At 42.2% G+C, this 18225-nt stretch overlaps 1 protein-coding gene and 1 long non-coding RNA gene across 5 annotated transcripts in view; both read right to left on the bottom strand.

The window, feature by feature from the left end:
• The window catches only part of TGFBRAP1 (transforming growth factor beta receptor associated protein 1), a 58154-nt gene extending 46470 nt beyond the window's left edge, over nucleotides 1-11684 (bottom strand). Inside the window, exon 1 of the mRNA XM_090281871.1 lies at nucleotides 11593-11684. The gene's annotated coding sequence lies outside the window, so the exon portion shown is untranslated. The remainder of the gene's footprint in view (nucleotides 1-11592) is intronic.
• A 3058-nt stretch (nucleotides 11685-14742) lies between these two features.
• LOC150006580 (uncharacterized) lies at nucleotides 14743-18199 on the bottom strand. Of its 4 annotated transcripts, none has more exons than XR_016511957.1 (4): nucleotides 17687-18199; nucleotides 17263-17348; nucleotides 16704-17148; nucleotides 14743-15484 (listed from the first exon to the last, which is right to left on the bottom strand). It is a non-coding gene; the product is annotated as an uncharacterized LOC150006580 (long non-coding RNA). The 4 variants fall into 4 exon arrangements; XR_016511955.1 differs by having other exon boundaries at nucleotides 14743-15444; XR_016511956.1 differs by having other exon boundaries at nucleotides 14743-15444; nucleotides 17815-18199.
• Nucleotides 18200-18225: the final 26 nt, after the last annotated feature.

Genomic DNA, 18225 nt, shown 5'->3' with positions numbered 1-18225 from the left:
TTCATTTTATAAAGCCAGGGTAAAGTATAACTGATATCCAAACCAAATAAAGATATAGGAAAAAGAAAAATCATTGATAATTCTTACTCATATTCAAAAGTAATAAATATTAGTACATTGAATACACACACATATACATATGCATCACATTTACAAATTAAAAGGGAAAAACATAAAACAAAGAATAAGACTATTACCATCTGTTATGGGTCAAATTATGTACCCCCAAATATGAAGTCCTGACTTCCAGTACCTGTGAATATGACCTTTTGTGGTAATAGGGTCCTTGCAGATGATCAAGTTAAGATGAGCTCATTAGGGTGGGCCCTAACTCATTATGACTGGTGTCCTTATAAAAAGGGGAAATATAGACAGAGACAGACACACTTAGAGGAAAGACAAGTGAAGACACAGGAAGAAGATGGCTATCTACAAGCCATAGAATGCCTGAGGCTACCAGAAGCTAGGGGCAAGGCCTAGAACAGATTCTCCCTCAGAAGGAACCAGCACTGCCATCACGCTGATCTCAGACTTCTACACTCCAGAACTGTAAGACTATCAACCTATGTTGTTTACGCCACCCAGTTTATGGTGCTTTCTCATGGCAGCCCTAGCAAACGAGTGATACTCCACTCTCTACCCAACACTGTCCTGGGAGACTTGGTCAGTTGAAAAAGATTAGTTATAAAGAATTGAAAACAGGACATAAAACTATAATTATTTACAGATGATATTACTGTTTTCATGGAAATTCACAAATAACCTATTATAATTTTCAAAGTTTAGAAATACTGTTTAATTTAAAAAGTCAATATACCAAAGTGTGGACCCTGAGAAAGAAGATATCTACTAAGAAGGGCTTCCGATGGCTAACTGGGCTCAAATGAAAAACAACAAAAACAGAGCCTAGCCACCATTTCTAAACAGGGCCCTCTCACACAAACCACATTTCAGGGATAAGCCTGCACTGAACTACTTGCCTCCCACACTGTACTTGCCTACCTGTGCTGTGTACCTGCCATCTGAGCAAGTCCTTATAAAGGAGTTCCTGCAATACTGTTTCAACCAATAGGACTGAGGCTTTCCCCATCCAATCAAGAGCGAGGACTTCTGTCTACATAAGTCATTTCCCCTCTGACTAAGAGAGTGAGTGTTCCCTTTCCACTGAAGACTGAGCACTGTGTTTCCTGGCTGGAGCTGAAATACCCAAGATGAAACACTGAGGATGTCTCACTGAAGCAGAGCAGAGCAGAACTATGTAGCTGGAGAGGTGACTGCCTGGCGCCTAGGGCCACCTTGCAGTCACACTGTGCAGCTTCATAATTGAGCTGTAACACTATTAAGCTCCCCACAACGGTGCTATATCACAGTTCAGCTATTTGCACTGAATAAAGTTTCCTTCTTCACTGCATTTCAAATTGGGTGTTTCTGTTGGCATTGAATTGGTGCCAACAACTATCAGTTCACAAAATTAATCTGCACTTTTACATAGAACAACAATTAGAAACTTGAATCTTAACAAAACACATTTACACTAGTGTAAAAATTAGGTATGAAGGAATTATCTAACAAAGATGTATAACATCTTCATGAAGAAAATCATAAAATCTTGTTATACATTAAAGAAGATCAAATTATAATCCCAGCGTACTCTTCTGTAGAAAATGACAAGCTGGTTTTAAATTTTAAATGCAAATCAAAATACCATCATGCATCACATAATGTTTTGATCAACAACAAACCACATATATCATGCTGGTCCCATAAGATTACAAAAACCTGAAGATTTCCATCACCTAGTGACGATGCAGCCATCATAACATAGTAGTGCAGGGCATGCTGGTGTAAACAACCCTACTGTGCTACCAGTCATATAAAAGGATAGTACATCCAATTATGTATAATACATACTTCTTCATAGTAATAAAGTCATGTTGTGGTTTATGTATTTACTATACTATACTTTTAATCATTAGCTTAGAGTTTACTCTTTCTACTCATTAAAGAAAAGTTTGCTGTAAAACAGTATGGGATGTTACGCTGGCAGCAGCCTCACAGATCTCATATTTACCGCATCTCTTGATTGCATCATTTTCTCTTATGCTTGATTTAATCTTGTGTTGTTTTGTACACTAACTGCTATATGGGCTTATAGCCTAGGAGCGATACGCCATACCATTTAGCCTAGGTGTATAGTAGACTATATCATCTAGATTTGTGTAAGTGCACCCTACGATGTTCACACAATGACGAGATCACAGAACATCGCATTTCATGGGATGTATCACTATCCCAATCATTAAGCAGCACGTATCTCTCTAGAGTAGTCAAGACAATCTTGAAAATTAAGAACAAAGGTGAAAGACATACACTAGCTGATTTTAAAACTGCTATAAAATTGCTCCAATTAAGGCATTAGGAAAGACAAATAGATCAATAAAACAGAAGAGAAAGTCCAAAATTAGACCCACATATATACACTCAACTGATTCTTGACAAAGGCACCAATGCAATTCAATGGGGAAAGAAAAGTCATTTCAATAAATGGTGCTGGAACAACTGGATAATCTTATGAGGAAAAACTTAACCTTAATTATCCCTACCTCATATCATATATTAATACAATAATTAATTTGATACATCAAATTATTTTAAAAGTAAAATCTAAAACTATAAATCTTTTAGAAGAAAACACAGAAGAATATCTTTGAGACCCTGGGGTACATAAAGATTTCTTAAAATACAAAAGCACTAACAGAAAAAAAAAAAAAAAAGAGGACTTCCAGCCAAGATGGAGGCCCAGACAGACACGCTACGTCTCCCTCCACAACTAAGAAGAAATACAACTACCTCAAAACTAGAGACAACCAGAAATTCCAGAAAATCAACCTTCATGGAAGTCCAACAAACAAAGATAAAAAGAAGAAATACTCATCCAGACAGGTCGGAGGGGCGGAGCCAGGGCGGAAAGGACACGGTGTGGTGGTGGCAGCAGCAGGCCAACGGAAAGTGCAGTCACACGTTTTAAAAAGTCGGGAGGGACATTTGGGGAGCGCTCCCAGCACCAGACCTGACAGCGCAGGTTACGGTCCCAACGCCAGGAAAAATAAAGCCTCATTGCTTCTGACTGAGCAAACCAGTAGGGGGCGGGGGAGGAAGAACTGCCAGTCTCTCAGCAGAGTCCGATTGTTTAAAGGGTTCTCATGGTCCTAGAACATCCGCAGACCCACCCCCTCTAGGAATGATGGCAATGCAACAGCTAGAGAGGTGCCAGTTTCATACGGAAGTGGGAGAAGTGCCTGGAAAAGGGGCAAGTGGTGAACAAGCAGCATTGTTCCCTCTCAGAACCCTCCCCCACAAACAACGCCACAACGTGGTGAAACAGGTCGCCCTGTAATGATGAATACTTAAGGCTCTGCCCCTTACAACAGGTGCAACAGCTCTACCTAAGACACAGAGGCAAACAAACACAGGAGCCCACCAAGATGAGGACACAGAGAAGTATGGCCCAAAAGGGGGAATGGATCAAGACTCCAGTGAGAGAACTAAGCAACGAGGAGATAGCCAACCTCACAGAAGAGGAGATAGACAACTTAACAGATGTAGAGTTCAAAACACTGGTGATAAAGATAATCACGGGCTTGACCGATGTGCTTAAGTACAACAGATGCATAAGGGAAGAAGGGAAGGCTATGCTAAATGAAACAAAGAAAAATCCACACAAAACCAATGGTGAAGGGAAGGAAGCTGGGGTTCAAATCAATGATCTAGAACATAAGGAAGAAATAAATAGTCAACCAGGACAGAATGAGGAAACAAGAATTGAAAAGGATAAGGAGAGGCTTGGCAACCTCTGGGACAACTTTAAACGTGCCAACATCAGAACTATAGGGGTGCCAGCAGGAGAAGAGGAAGAGCAAGAAATTGAAAGCTTAAGTGAGAAAATAATGAAGGAAAACTCCCCAAATTTGGTGAAGGAAATAGATACAAGTCCAGGAAGCACACAGAGTCCCAAATGAGATGGAACCAAACAGGACCACACCAAGACACATCATAATTAAAATGCCTAAGGTTCCACATAAAGAGAGAATCTTAAAAGCAGCAAGAGAAAAGCAGAGAGTTACCTACAAAGGGGTGCCTATAAGACTATCAGCTGATTTCTCAAAGAAACTTTGCAGGCAAGAAGGGGCTGGCAGCAAGTATTCAATGTGATAAAAAGCAAGGACTTACAACCAAGATTACTCTATCCAGGAAAGCTATCATTTAGAATGGAAGGGCAGATAAAGTGCTTCCCAGACAAGGTAAAGCTAAAGGAGTTCATCATCACCAAGTCATTATTATATGAAATGTCAAAGGGATTTACTTAAAAAAAAAAGAAGATAAAAAATTACGAACATTAAAATGACAACAAACTCACAACTATCAACTGAATCTAATAAATAAAAACAAAAACAAACTAAGCAAATAACAAGAATAGGAACAGAATCATAGGTATGGGGATGATTTGGAAGGTTATGAGCTGGGCAGGGTGGGGAGGGGGAGAAATGGGGAAATGGTGCAGGGACTAAGAAGCATAATTGGTTGGTACAAAATAGACAGTGGGAAGTTAATAATAATATAGGAAGGAGTGAAGCCAAGGAACTTATATGCATGACCCATGGACATGAACTAAGGGGGGTGGGATTGCTGGAGAGAAGGGGCATACTGGGCAGAGGGAAGCAAAGGGGAAAAAAAGTGGGACAACTGTAGTGACATAATCAATAAAATATACTTAGAAATTATTTTTAAAGTTGATAAGTTGGATTTTATAGAAACTAAAAACTTGCATCCATGGAAAGCCACCATTATGGAAATGAATAGACAACCCCCAGACTGGGAGAAAAATCTGCAATAATATATATGGCAAAGGGCTCATGAATATCCAGAATATTCAAAAACTCCTACAAACAAAAAACCACAATGATACACCATTTCACAACTATTGAAATCCCTACAATTAAAAAGATTGACAATACTAAATATTAATGGGGATGTAGAACAACTAGAAATCTCATACTCTGTTGGAAGGAGTATAAAATGGTACCATCGTTTTGGAAGTCTGTTGCTTTTTTATAAAATTAAACATGCATTTATCCTGTTACCCCACAAGTCCACATTTTATGTTTCCACTTCTCTTGAGTATATACCAATGTTCACAAAAAGATGTGTACAAGAATGTGCAGAGCAGCCTTATTCATAACAACCAGTTCAGTTTTATCGGTTTGTACCCAGTTTCCTGTTGGTATCAGTGATGGAGGCTGACCCAATGTCTGGACTGAGCTAGCTCAGAAAAGTCAGGTGGTAGACTCAGCAGGGTGGGGGCATGTGCTGGCCTCAGCCTGGCTCAGGTCAGTTTCCACACCATAAAGCAGAAATGGTGTGGATAGTTACTAAGGGACGTGCTGCCCAGTGTCCAGCCTCTGTGTTCACATTCCCGCGGCACTGGGCACAAACCCTCCTCCCTGGTACCAGCCCAGCCCACACTCATCTTTCCTCTCCTGGCCATGCTGTCATAGGTATGGAGCAGGAGATGTAGGTATGACTGGACACATTTTCTTCCTTTGGCCTATCCTTCGTTCTGACTGAATGGATAGCGGAAGTTCTTCCATTGCAAGCTACCTTCAAATATTCCTCATCCTAAATTAGCAAAATAAATGTTAATTGAAGTCCTCTACTAAAAACAAACAGCTAAACATCTCCAATTCCTATGGGTAACTCCATTGGCCCTCTGATAATCATCAGTGTCTCAAAACTTGAGTTAGCACCTAAAAGCTCTCTTCTTAGGATATAAATTGACTAAAACTACATCAACATCATTTCAATATTAAAAAAATATATATATTTGATTTACCACTCTAAAATCAGATGTGGTTTGATAGGACTTAAAGGCTCAGTGGTCACAAACAGAGAGAGAGCTAAAGAGAGAGAGTGTGTGTGTGTTAAGAAAGATTAACATGATTGTTCTTTAAACTTCAGTTGCCTCAGAAAAAGATCTCTCCTAAATCCTCAAAGTAATATCACAGGGTAATTGGGAGACTGGGCTCACAGATACAGAAGAGAAACATGACGGGCAACAAAAGCACATTTATGTCCTGGTTCACCAGGGGTGTGGGGAGACTTGCTTACTGGTGCTTGGGCACCAGCGACCTGCCTCCCTGAAGGGTCCAGGAAGTTTCATGATCGTTGCTCCTGTTGCTTCAGAGTGACATGGAATGTAGCCCAACATTAAATTTAAATGTAATTGAGTCAAATCATCACTGTGGCATTCTTGAAAAAAATATATCACCACTACCTAATAATCCTGAGAAAACGCCAGACTACCCCAAACTGACAAAAATTCTACAAAATCCTTGACTCTCTTCCAAGAGTACTAAGGGCATGAAAAATGAGGAGAGACTGAGGAAATGTCACAGGTTAGAGACCAAGGAAACATGACAATGAAACTAACCAGAAACAGGACTATGGAACAGAAAAGATATTTGTGGAATAACTGGTGAAATCAAATAAAGTCTGCAGGTTGGTTAATAATATTGATATTAAGTTATTAGTTTTGATCACTACATTATGGCCATACAAGATGTTAATGAAGGGGAAAGCTGAGTATATGTGAGCTCTATACTATTTTTCAACTCTGAAGTAAGCACAAACTTACTTCAAAACAGAAAGTTAAAATAAAAAGGTAAATGTGCCTTGGCTGGTGTTGCTCAGTGGACTGAGCGCTGGCCTGAAAACCAAAAGGTCGCCAGTTTGATTCCCAGTCGGGGCACATGCCTGGGTTTCGGGCCAGGTCCTCAGTTGGGGGCACAGGAGCAGCAACCACACACTTTTTCTCTCCCTCTCTTTCTCCCTCCCTTTCCCTCTCACTAAAAGTAAATAAAATCTTTTAAAAAATGAAATAAAAAGGTAAATGTAATTATAGTTTTTTGTTTATCATCTTACCGTAGAGTAATCAAAAAAGTAAAGAGAGCTGAGATCTCCTTTTCTAGCAGGAAAAGAGACGTTCAGAGTGATCTGAGTGTCAGTAACCAGAAGAGAGAAAATAGAAGACACAATGACAAACAGACCAGCAGAACACCCCCTAGGTGCCTCAGGCCACTGAAGCAATTTCATAATCTTTTTTATTCAGTTACTTTTGGGGGTGAATTTTCTAAATGTAGTGTCCTAACTTAAAATTACAGGTATGAATAATACCTATATATTGTTTTTTTTCTCCTGACAATGCATTTCAAAGAGGAGACTTTGGGACTTTTGCACATTTGAAATATTTCTCATAGAGGAATTCAGACTGGATTGGAGTAAATGTGAGCTGACTCTTGCTGGGTCCAAAATCTGATACCCTATGAGCTTCAGGAGAGGCAGACAGGTGAGAGGCTCTGATGGGGAGCAGTAGAGCTTCATGAAATCAGAGCTAGGAAAGAGCAGAGAGATGAGGCCTCCTAAATGCTCTCTTCCTGTGTAAGGTTCAAGGCCCTGGAGCTAACCTGGGCCATGCAGTGAGGGGATGGTAAAGTAGGCAGTGCGCAAGACAGACGTCCTCAATATTAATCTGGGATCCAGAGCTCCAGTAGCTTGGCCAACTGTTTTGATCTTACACAAGTCACTCAGAGCTCTGGACCTGTCACCTCCTTGTAAGGTAGAAATTGGGACTGGACAACATGCTAACATGCTTCCCCTGTATTACTATCAAGCTCCTCTGGAAGATGGGATAGTAATAACAGCATTGTAGGGGAGCAAAGATTTCTCCAAGGTTCATTACGTGCCAGGCTCGGAATTAAATGCTCTCTTCATGCTCAAAACAAGCCTATAAGGCAAGTACTATCATTATTCCATCTGTTGGGGAGGAAACGGAGGTTTCAGTGAGCCTCCTGGCTGCCCAGGGGTACGATCGGTCCTGTGGCTCCAAGTCTAGACAAAGGACAGGCATCAACCGACTGCTACACGGGCCAAGGCCTTGATGACTGCTTCCTGAGAGCCCCTAATCACTGGGTTTGGCTGGGTATTGAGTTACTTGATATAAATGATTTCATTTCATTCTCACATTTACTCTAGGAGGTGGACATTATTATGGATTTACAGAAATTTTTGGTGGCTTGCTCAAGGTTACATGCTACCAGGCGATGAAATAGGGACTTCAATTCCAGTGTCTGTTTCTGACTAAGACCATATTCTTTCCACTCTATTGACCGAACGGGGCAAGTGTGATTTCAGATGCTCTCTTAGAATTCAGTCCTCCTGAAGAAAAGTGACAACTCTGAACATGAGGCCGCTGTGATATGAGGCCTACAGATGACTGTCCTGCTATAGTTCCTCCTAAGGGACTCTTGTTATCAGCAGGGCTCTGGCCTTCCAATCCTGAGTTTAGAGCAGGAATCCTATTATCCTCCCTCATCCTGCCCCCTTACAGATTTCTCTGCACTGGAATGGCTTACTCCTCCCCTCTGGACACTGGACACCTTTGTCACAAATAAAGGGGTCTGTGTTAGCACTGCCTTGCTAAATTTCAGATGCAGAATGACATGCTTACACAAATCTCCACTAACCTAGTAATCTTACCAAAACAGGATATACATTTATATGACATAAGTTGTCCCTACAGAACCCCATCCTATGCTGGCCCCAGATTCTTCTCTAAGTTCTCAAGACATCTGCTCAATCTTGAAATTTTCCAGGAACCCACAACAAATTTACTGACTTATACCAAAGACAACTTTTCCCTCTTTTGAAAACTAGGACACTACTTGACAATCATTTCATGTTCTTTTGTAGTCATTTAGCAGAGATCGCATAAGACTAGTTATGGCACAATAAACCTGTTTCAGCGACCTGAAAGAATAGCTTTAAAAAGAAGGAAACAAATACAGGTAAAGTCTAACATTTAACTTGTCATCTTGATATTGTTCTGGTACAAACCTATGTGTGACTAGTCACAGCTGATAACCTTTTCCTGGGCAATACTAATCAAAATTACTTAAACATATGTAAATATTCATAACTCATACATAAGTAAATATATACACATATATACCATTTATACATACCACATATACATACCATATGTATGAGCATATAGTGTGTGTATATCTATGCATATATCATATACACCTTATAATAGTAACATCAACAGTTATAACTGAATAAGGGACTTGGGGGAGGGGGAAGGAGAAGAGGAGTAGAGTGAGAATATGGGTCTCTAGAGCATTTTCTTCATAACATTTTCCTCAATATTGGATCAGCTGGGCTGCGTAGGTTCAAGAAACAAGTTATAGAAGCAAAAAAAGGACCCTTGGAGCTTAAGAAAGGGAAAGGCAAAGGTAATGTGCTGGGGATTGGGGGGAGTGGGAGATGGAAAAGGTAACGGCTCCTGTTTTGCACAAAGTACTCAAGCTCATTTGGGATAGCCTCAAATTAACTTGCTACTGCTACATTCATATTTAGTAGTTAAGCATTTTTAATAAAGAAAAACGGGCCAGGTTTGCCACAGAAGAGATGAGTTGTAAAGTATGGGCCAAATTATTCAGCAGAATCCAAACACCTGGCCACCAGAAATGATTAATGTATTTATAATGAGCACTGGATTCAGCCCAAGATGAAGATGCATATCTCATTAAGTAGAATTTCCTCAAGTTTTCTTTAAGGATCACAAATGTTTAACATTAGCATGAAGAACTCAGCCATAATAACAACTTTATTTCCTGAACAGAAATGCTAGTTGCAAATAAGGTCTAGAAAATTTAGCATTTTTTAAAACAGCAGCTGGACCTGTTTAATGTGAGAATGAACCCTTACAAATTCCTGTGACTGGAGTGTCAAGCAGAGGCTGAAGCGGCCCGGGAGCCTGTGGTAGTGTACATAGTCCTCCCAGGTCCAGGAGCCGATGACAACTGCTGGAGGCAGACAGTGGAGGAGAAAGGCAAGGGGCAGCACCGATTTCTTTGAAAAATGTATATACTGTGATGTGTACAACAAATTGGGATCAGGACCCACAAGGAGTCTAATTCCAGAGTTAAGCATTCATTGGGTTAACAATTACAGATGACTCTTGAACAACATGGATCAGAACTGTGTGGGTTGACTAATATGTGAATTCTTTAAAAATAAGTATACAATTAACAATTGAAAACAATATTTTTAATCTGCAGTTGAAAATCCATGGATGCAGAGGGCCAACCGTATACAGCATTGTACATCATTAAGGGAGTTAAGGATCCGAGGATTTTGGTATCTGCAAGGACAATTGTAGTTAAGTTTTGGGGGAGTCCAAAAGCAGCTTTTCCCCTGTGTGGGGTCAGCTTAGTGCTCACTACCACCATGAAACAGATCACTGGGGCCTGAGAAAGGGTAGTTGTAGACAGGCTCTCAGGGAGCCTGGTCAGGGCTCTTTCTAGTGCCACACACCAAAGAAAGAGGTTGCTCTAGTGATCGCTGAGGCTGGCAGAAATGGAAGGAAAAAGGAAGCAGCTGGCCAGATGTTACTTCCTATCTGACCAGTGCTGGAATTTTCTGGCTGACCAATTGAGATGCAAGTCCATGATGAGGGAGTAGCAGTAGTGGGTACCCACAGGCCTCTCCACATCCTGAGTTATGACTCCCAGTAAGTCAGCTCACACTGCAGAGGACCCTCCTCGCACACTTCTCTCAGTGCCTTAACCTGTCACTATACTCACTTCTACAGCTCCTTCCCTCGGAAGGACAGGTGCTGGCCCTTCCTCAGCACTTCCTCAGGAATTAAACCCCAGCACCCAATACAGTCATTTGCATTAAGAAGCACTGTGTGAAACCCCATATCCAGAGGCCTGGGGACTTTGTAAGGGTCACCCACCAGCCCATGTGTGCAGAAACAAGGACGGCTGCAGACAACTGTAAACAGAGGACAGCTTCTGTTTTTTAGAGTGATCCCCATTTTACACACAGGAAAGCAAGATGAAACCCCAACTTCCCCCTGCACCTCCAGAAGGCCAATGAAAGGGCAAATCGCATGGGAGAGGCAGCTTTCATCCCCAGGGCTGGGAGCAGCGGCGAGGTCGCTGCCCACCTCCCCAACACACCCTGCCTAGTCTCCAGGTTCAGGGCAACAAGTCGGGCCCGGATGTGACCCCGAATTTGAGCTCCGAAATCCCAAAAGCTTCAGGAGACATCAATTACAGAGATTAAACAGGTTCTTAAATGGAGTGGCAGAGCAAGGGGCGCAGGGGCATATTCCTGCCGGGCTCCTCCCTCCAGAAAATCCGACAGCCTACCCCAATACAAAGGCTGGGTCTCAGACCTTCCCCAAACACACACCCACTCTCTCCTCACACGCCACAACATCCACGTCCCGGACCCCCACGCTCGGGCACACCTGCCCCTGCCCACACACACGTGTACACGGCCCCCCCGACTTTGCACACCTGTCCCGCATTTGACAGGCACTTGACCCCCACGCATTCCTGCCCGCGCACACACACCGGCCCGCTCACGAACACCCAGGCACCCGGTCCCCGCCCTCCAGACCCCCTTTCCGTGCACTCTTGGTCGCGCCCCACGGCCCGACAGCACGCCGCCCTCCGCACTCACCGGCGCGGCGCACGCTGGCCTCCGCCGTCCCGCCAGTCCTGAGGCCTGGGCCCGGCGCCGCTGGGCACCCGCTCCTGGCCGCAGCTCCCGGGCTGGTCCGGCCGCGCCGCCGCCGCCGCCGCCGCTTCCCGTCACGTGGGGCAGCCGCCCTGCGCCGGGAGGGCGGGAGCCCGAGTGTCCCTGCGCCCGTCGCCCCGGGCCCCCGCCGCCTCCCGGGCGCCCCTCTGGGGTTAGAAATGCCGTTCCCAGCCCCGTGTCCAGTGGGGCGCCCCTGTAGGCCCGTTCTCTCCAGCCTACGGGATCGCAACAGCGCCCGACTGGCGGAGCGATCCTGGGAATAAATTGCTTAATTCCAGTAAAGCACCGAGAATACTGGCACAGGGTCGGTTCTCACGAAGTATTAGCGATGACTGCCTGGGATATTTCCTTCTTCCCTGTCGGCAATGTACAGCTTCATAAAAACATGGGCTATGTCTGATTTGCTCACCACTCTTACTTCTAACATCAAAACAAGCTAGACATAGTGTAGGCACCCGGGAAACACTTGCTGAAGAATGAATGAAGTGACCGACCAACCAACTAACCCTGGGGAATTCTTAACCATTCTGCCTCGTGAGTCAACTCCAGATGCCGACTTGCTGGTGGTGTTCCCTTTGACACTGGAATGTAGGGCTGAGCAGCTAATCGCCGACTGGGCGGGTCCTAAAGTCCACGTGACTAGTCGCAGAGGTGACACCTACTGACCGCCAGACATTGGGCTAAGGGCCTTAGAGCAATGATCTCATTTAAGCCTAATTATGCGCTTATGAAGAAAGGGGTATTAATCTCTCCGTTTTACAGATAAATTGACTAAGGCAAAAAGTGAATGGCTTATCCCAAATTTTATGGTAGTAAGAACAGAGCAAGATAAGAACCCAGAATTCAAAATCAGTGAATTTTTAATATATATAAAATTAGTTCTATTGATTGAATAGTGTATGGAACATTTGTGTTCTGCTTTAAAAATGTGTATTAACAAAAAAGGAGGGAAAAAGATAATTCATAACTAATCATTTCCTTTATGAAAGGCTTTACTATAGGATTCTTAAAATGGCAAGCTCCACACATGCACATTATCCCATCTAGAAAATTTGTTCTTCCTGGAACTTTCTGAGAAGTCTATTTCACATATGACAGGAACCTACATGAAAATAATTATTCCATAACTGGGGAAATATCTCCATCGGGGCTAATTCTAAATTCCTCCTGTTGTTTCAATTGATTACACTTAATAAATGTCATGTTTTTCAAAGGAATGTTTAATTAACTTCTTTTATTCATACTTAGTAAATATCCCTTGGATCCATGCTAAACACATCTGAGTATTTTTAGAGAATGTGAAAAAGATGTGTTCTAATAGATTATTGAAGATTAAGAGTTGAATAGATATAACTGAATGCTTTTAATAGTTGCCATCTACTCTCAAAACTTAACATCCTCACATTTATACATACGCTTAAGGTTCCTCACTGGCTGTAAGCACTTAGGGACGAATGTGCCTATGAAGTTCTTGATGTGTCTATCTGTATGTAGGAAACACTCAACCAATATTTAAAACTCCTGATACTCAAAAGTAATAAACTAGGCTATCTTTAAAAAAGGCTTTTAATGCTAATATTGTTACTCTAATTTATAAGCTGTCTTGTTAAAAGTACACATGTAGTTTGGATATCAGTTTAGAATATGAGATTAAGCAAATAAGATTATACTGATGATTCTTTTTAGCAAACGTAGCTTACTAGAGGCCATGTTTTAAAAGTTTTTACGCATATTAACTCATTTAATGATATATCGTCGTCGTCGTCGGCAGCCGTCCGTCTCGAGAGACGATGGTGTAGCTTCTTAAGAGTCTATCTGCACCGCCGAGGATGGCTGTGCAGTCCAACTCGGGAGTGACACGGTATCTGTCTCCTCCCGTGTTGAATCGACATCTTGTGATGACACTGGAGTGTCCTCTCCAGTGAAGCTGAAGCTACAGAGCCTGGGCAGGGTGATATGGAGGGTCTGCTGTTGCCCATGCAGCAGACCCCCCCTCTCTTCGCAGCTGAAGGGTCCAAGGGAAAGACGGAGTCAATACAGCTTGGCTTCAGGTGCGCCGCAGGAGTTGCCGGTGTTGACTACAACGTCAAACCGCCTTAGGGACTCCGGCTCCGGATTTTCTGTCGGGGTTTACTCCCTTAGCCTTTCCCCTGAAGAGGTATGCCGCAAGGCAGTGGAGGTTTTTTGGAGTCAGAGTTTTCCTTCTTATATACATGTATTATATACTTGTAATCAGATTCAGTAAAATAAACTTTTCCCATTGTTATTCTAATCGACTTTATTGAACAGCTCCTATGTGCCAGGTACTATGGCAGAGGCTGCTGGGTATATTGAAATGAGCACACTGCCCCTGTCCTTAAGCAGCTTAATTTAGTTCAGAGGTTCATAAAGCATGGTCAGTAATGAGCAGTACCAACAGCACCTTAGAAGTTGTTATAAATGCAAAATCCCTGTGTCCCTATCCAAGTCTCCTAAGTCAGAAATTTGCTGGGGTGAAGGGAGGGGGAGGGGAGCCCAGCACACTGTTTACAAGCTCTCCAGGTGACTTGTTGCCCACTCAGTTTTGAGAACCACTGACTTAGTGGGATATGTGGAAGAAATACCCTCCTAATCATAACCTAAAGTAAAAAATAATGTGTTCTTGATGTTTGGTGACAGGAGAGGTCAGTTAGGAAGTGCCTGAGGATCTGGAAAAATTTATTGATATTTATTTATCACACACTTACTGTTCTTATGCTGTGTACCAGGCACTGTACTAGGTGCTGAGAACAGAGAGATGTAAGAGACACTGAAGCAATTAATTAAACAGGTGTTGAGATGGGTTTTACAAGAAAGCCAATAGGTAGTTTAACCATATAAATACATCTTTTTGATGACTGGATTGTAAAAGGAATGAGAAATGACAATAATAAAAAGTATAATAATTAATCATTATGGTACTGAAGGTAGTTATTTAAAACTCAAAGCAGAACTGTTGTTTTAGATAGCTAAAAAACACAGGTCCCAAGCATGAGGTGTTTTTTAAATTGTTACATTCATATTGAAGCTCTTTAATTGATTTATGCTTATATTTTTGACAACTAATGATAAAGTATATGTAACATAAATATCTTAAATATTATACTATGGACAAGAGGAATCAACACCCAAACTTCTCAGTATATATTTCATTTATGATTCACTCAATAAATACTTATTGAGTACCTACTAAGTACAAGCTCTCACTGTGCATGCCAGTGACGTGAGAGATTCAAAGCAAATGTATGGCCCCAGGTGCCAGGCAAGGCAGTGTTGGTTGGCTTCCCTCAGCTTTGTTCTTGTCATCTATAGGCACCATATAAAAATGTTCATGAATAAAACCCCATGATCTTTGAGAGAAGGGAAAACTCTCATAATACTGAACTTAAAAATTTATGAATACTATATAACACAGAGAATACTACAGCATGAATAAACTTCCGTCTACAAATTCAAATGTGTAATAATAGTTTTTTTGTTTTTTCTGTAACTGAGCTTATTTCTATTTTAAGTCCCAACTTGGCTGCAGTAACAATAATCTTATCAATGGAGGCCTGCCCCCTTCCTCAGGGCTGTGTCCAGATACAGGAGTTTCTGAAGTGCCAAGATGAGGAGGAGTAGGAGAAAACAGATCTTTGCATCAGTGGTCCCCACAAGGATGTTCTTTGTCCACTCTGGTGTTGGTTTTCAGTCTGGCCCCTCCAATCATGGTGACTGCCTGGCTTGAGGGTCGAAGATGTCTGTGGCTTCTTTGCCCTGGGATGTGGCAGAAATCTCTGTGAGATGGCCCTGCTGCCTAGACATATTTGAAACATCACCTCAGAACTTGTTAGCAATGCAAATTCTTCCCCTCTCCAAACTCCTACCTCAGAAACCCTAATTGAAACACAGTCAGCAGACTGCAATAAATACTCTGAGGCTCCACTCGCCAAGGCTGTACCCAGGATGGAGTGGGGGCAGGCATTCCCAGTCTCCCCTTCCTTTGGAGAAGGGTTTGGGGGGATGGTATTACAATCTCATTCTACTTCCTCCTCTCTGAAATTTAATCTTTTTCTGCCTCATAAGACATTCCCTCTACCCTGAGATTTTAGCTTCAGAGACCCCTAGAATGACCTTAATGGGTTTAGTTTTAAGCAGGCAAGTACTTTTAGTTTTAAACTGGACGTACTGGAAGAAAAAAAGCACAGATCTTACCTGTCACAAAACATTTTTGCTGATGAAGAGCTTGAGGTTTCAGGTTAGCTGACTGGTGCAGAACACCACAGCAAGAACCCGTAACCAAATTTTCACTCTTATGCTCAAGTTATTTTTCCCCACCCCACTGCCATCCTGCCACTTCTCTCCTTTGATGACAGTCAATAGGCTACAACAAATCTCCAGGTAGAGGCAACAGTGGAGGCACTGTTCATACTTTAGCTCCAATCTCATATTATGAGGTAGTGTTATAATTTCCACTTCACAGGTAAGTAAGCTAAAGTAGGTTTGGAATAGTGAGGAATTGTAACCGACTCCACCACTCTTTTGAAATTGTTTCTGTAAATGCTGACTCTAATATGCAGCTTGTAGATAAATACCATGTTTGTATAAGAACCCTAGGAACTAACTTCTAAAGATACAGACTCCAAACTTCAAGCATCCCAGCTCCGGGAGATTTGCTGACCTTCATCCATGGAGCCAGGATGACTAAGCCAGGATGATGCACATGGGACTATCACTTGCCTTATAGGAATGGACTGTGCTCGTCTGCACACAGAGAACTATTCAACCCCCTCCCTAGATCTCTTTATTCTGCTTCCCCTCTCCCTCCTTATAAAAACCTCTGCCTGCCCTGAGGGGTGGAGATAGGCTTTGTGACATGAGTCCCGCACCTTCCAGATTGCTGGCACCTGAAAATAAACCACTTTCTTTTATAAGCGCCGGTCTCCCGAGTATTGGCATTCAAAGCAGCAGACAGCCAGAGCTGTGTTCGGTTACAGGTTGATATGAAGTATTTCTCAATACCAGCTGCCACTTACCAGTTTTTAAGCATCTACTCTCTGTCAATCGTGTTATACAATCTCCATTTCTTTGATAATTCTTCATGGAAGGTGTCAGGAGAGCATTTCTCTGATAAGAACGAGGCTGAGAGACTTGAGTAATTCACCCAAGGTCTCAGTGCAGCAAAACAAAATCTGAATTGAGCTCTGGCTTCCAAGGCTCATTGCAAGGCAGCTGCTTTTGCCACTAAAACAACGTATGTGCCTTTTGGTGAAGGAAGTAGACATAATACCAGTCACACTAATTCCACTATTGTCATGAAAATCAACTCAGATTTTAGATATGGAATACCATGATGATAATGCCACAAAGTTAATACACTTAACTCCAAATTAGGACATCCAAATACTTGCCTCAGCTCAGTTCTAAAACTCGGTTCAATTTTGGGCAAGTCATTTAATCTTCAGACATGCTTCCTCAGCACTAAAAGGAAAGAACAGGACGAACTTTTAAGTTTCTGCCCTGCTCTCAAATTCAACTTCTAGATAAAGCATCATATACATATATAATTTAAAAAAATTGTAAAACATCTCTCACCTTTATCTTGTCTTTTTGATTTAGCATCTCACTTCTTTTTCAGTATTTATCTTTTGGCATCCTCATATGTTCCCATTTTTTTAACACTGCAATAATTTCCAATAGAACGATACATCAGAGGATGCAAAACATAAGCCTTTAGAATTGTCTGCAACTTTAATTTTAAATGCGCAAAATATTTTGGGATGTATATGTCCTCCAGAAAAGATGAAAAAATAGAAACTATTTTTCAGTAATTATATCATAATCAACACTGCTAGATTTTGTTTAAACTGAAACTGTTACTTCATTGTAATTGCAAGTGCAAAGAAAATGTACTTTAATGTCAGTCTTGCTACGTCCTCAAATTAACCCATGCCTCAGTTTCCTCATCTGAAAAAATAAGCTGTTCTGCGGAATGAAAAAGCTATATAAAATCCAGTACCTGGCACATAGTAAATGTCTAACAAACAAATGGACATTTGGACAAATGGACACTGTCACTCGCGATCGGTCAGTTATTTTCACACTTGAGCATGTTAATTCAGAGTATTATTTTCAGGGAACAAATACCTGACTGCCTACTATATGCTAGGCACCGGGAATTAAAGTCCGTGGCCTTACAGCAAATCAAAGGAGGATTAAGAAACAAACGATGAATAGGTTAAAAAAAGAAAATGTAGCCAGTTTCAGAAGCCGCAAAGCTCCATAATCAGGTTAACGTCAGTCTCTGCTGCCCCTTTCGCGCGAGGCTGCCCTGGAAATCCCTTTGGCGTCTTCAGTTGTACGTCACAGGAGGCGCGGCCAATCGTACTCGGCCCCGTGACCTTTGCTTTCTCCACTCTTCCTGCCAGACGAGAAATGCCACCGGTTTCCCCGGCAGGCACCCTTTCACTTCTTTCGCCCCAGGGAGTATGCCCCGAGAACCAGCCCAGCCCGTCCTGCGCCGCGCGAAAAAGAGCGCGCGCGCGGCGCACCCAGAGT

This window comes from Furipterus horrens, unplaced genomic scaffold (assembly GCF_987537825.1).
Source record: "Furipterus horrens unplaced genomic scaffold, mFurHor1.1.pri manual_scaffold_6, whole genome shotgun sequence".
In the NCBI taxonomy this organism is placed as follows: Eukaryota; Metazoa; Chordata; class Mammalia; order Chiroptera; family Furipteridae; genus Furipterus; species Furipterus horrens.
This window is presented reverse-complemented; position numbering and strand designations above follow the sequence as displayed.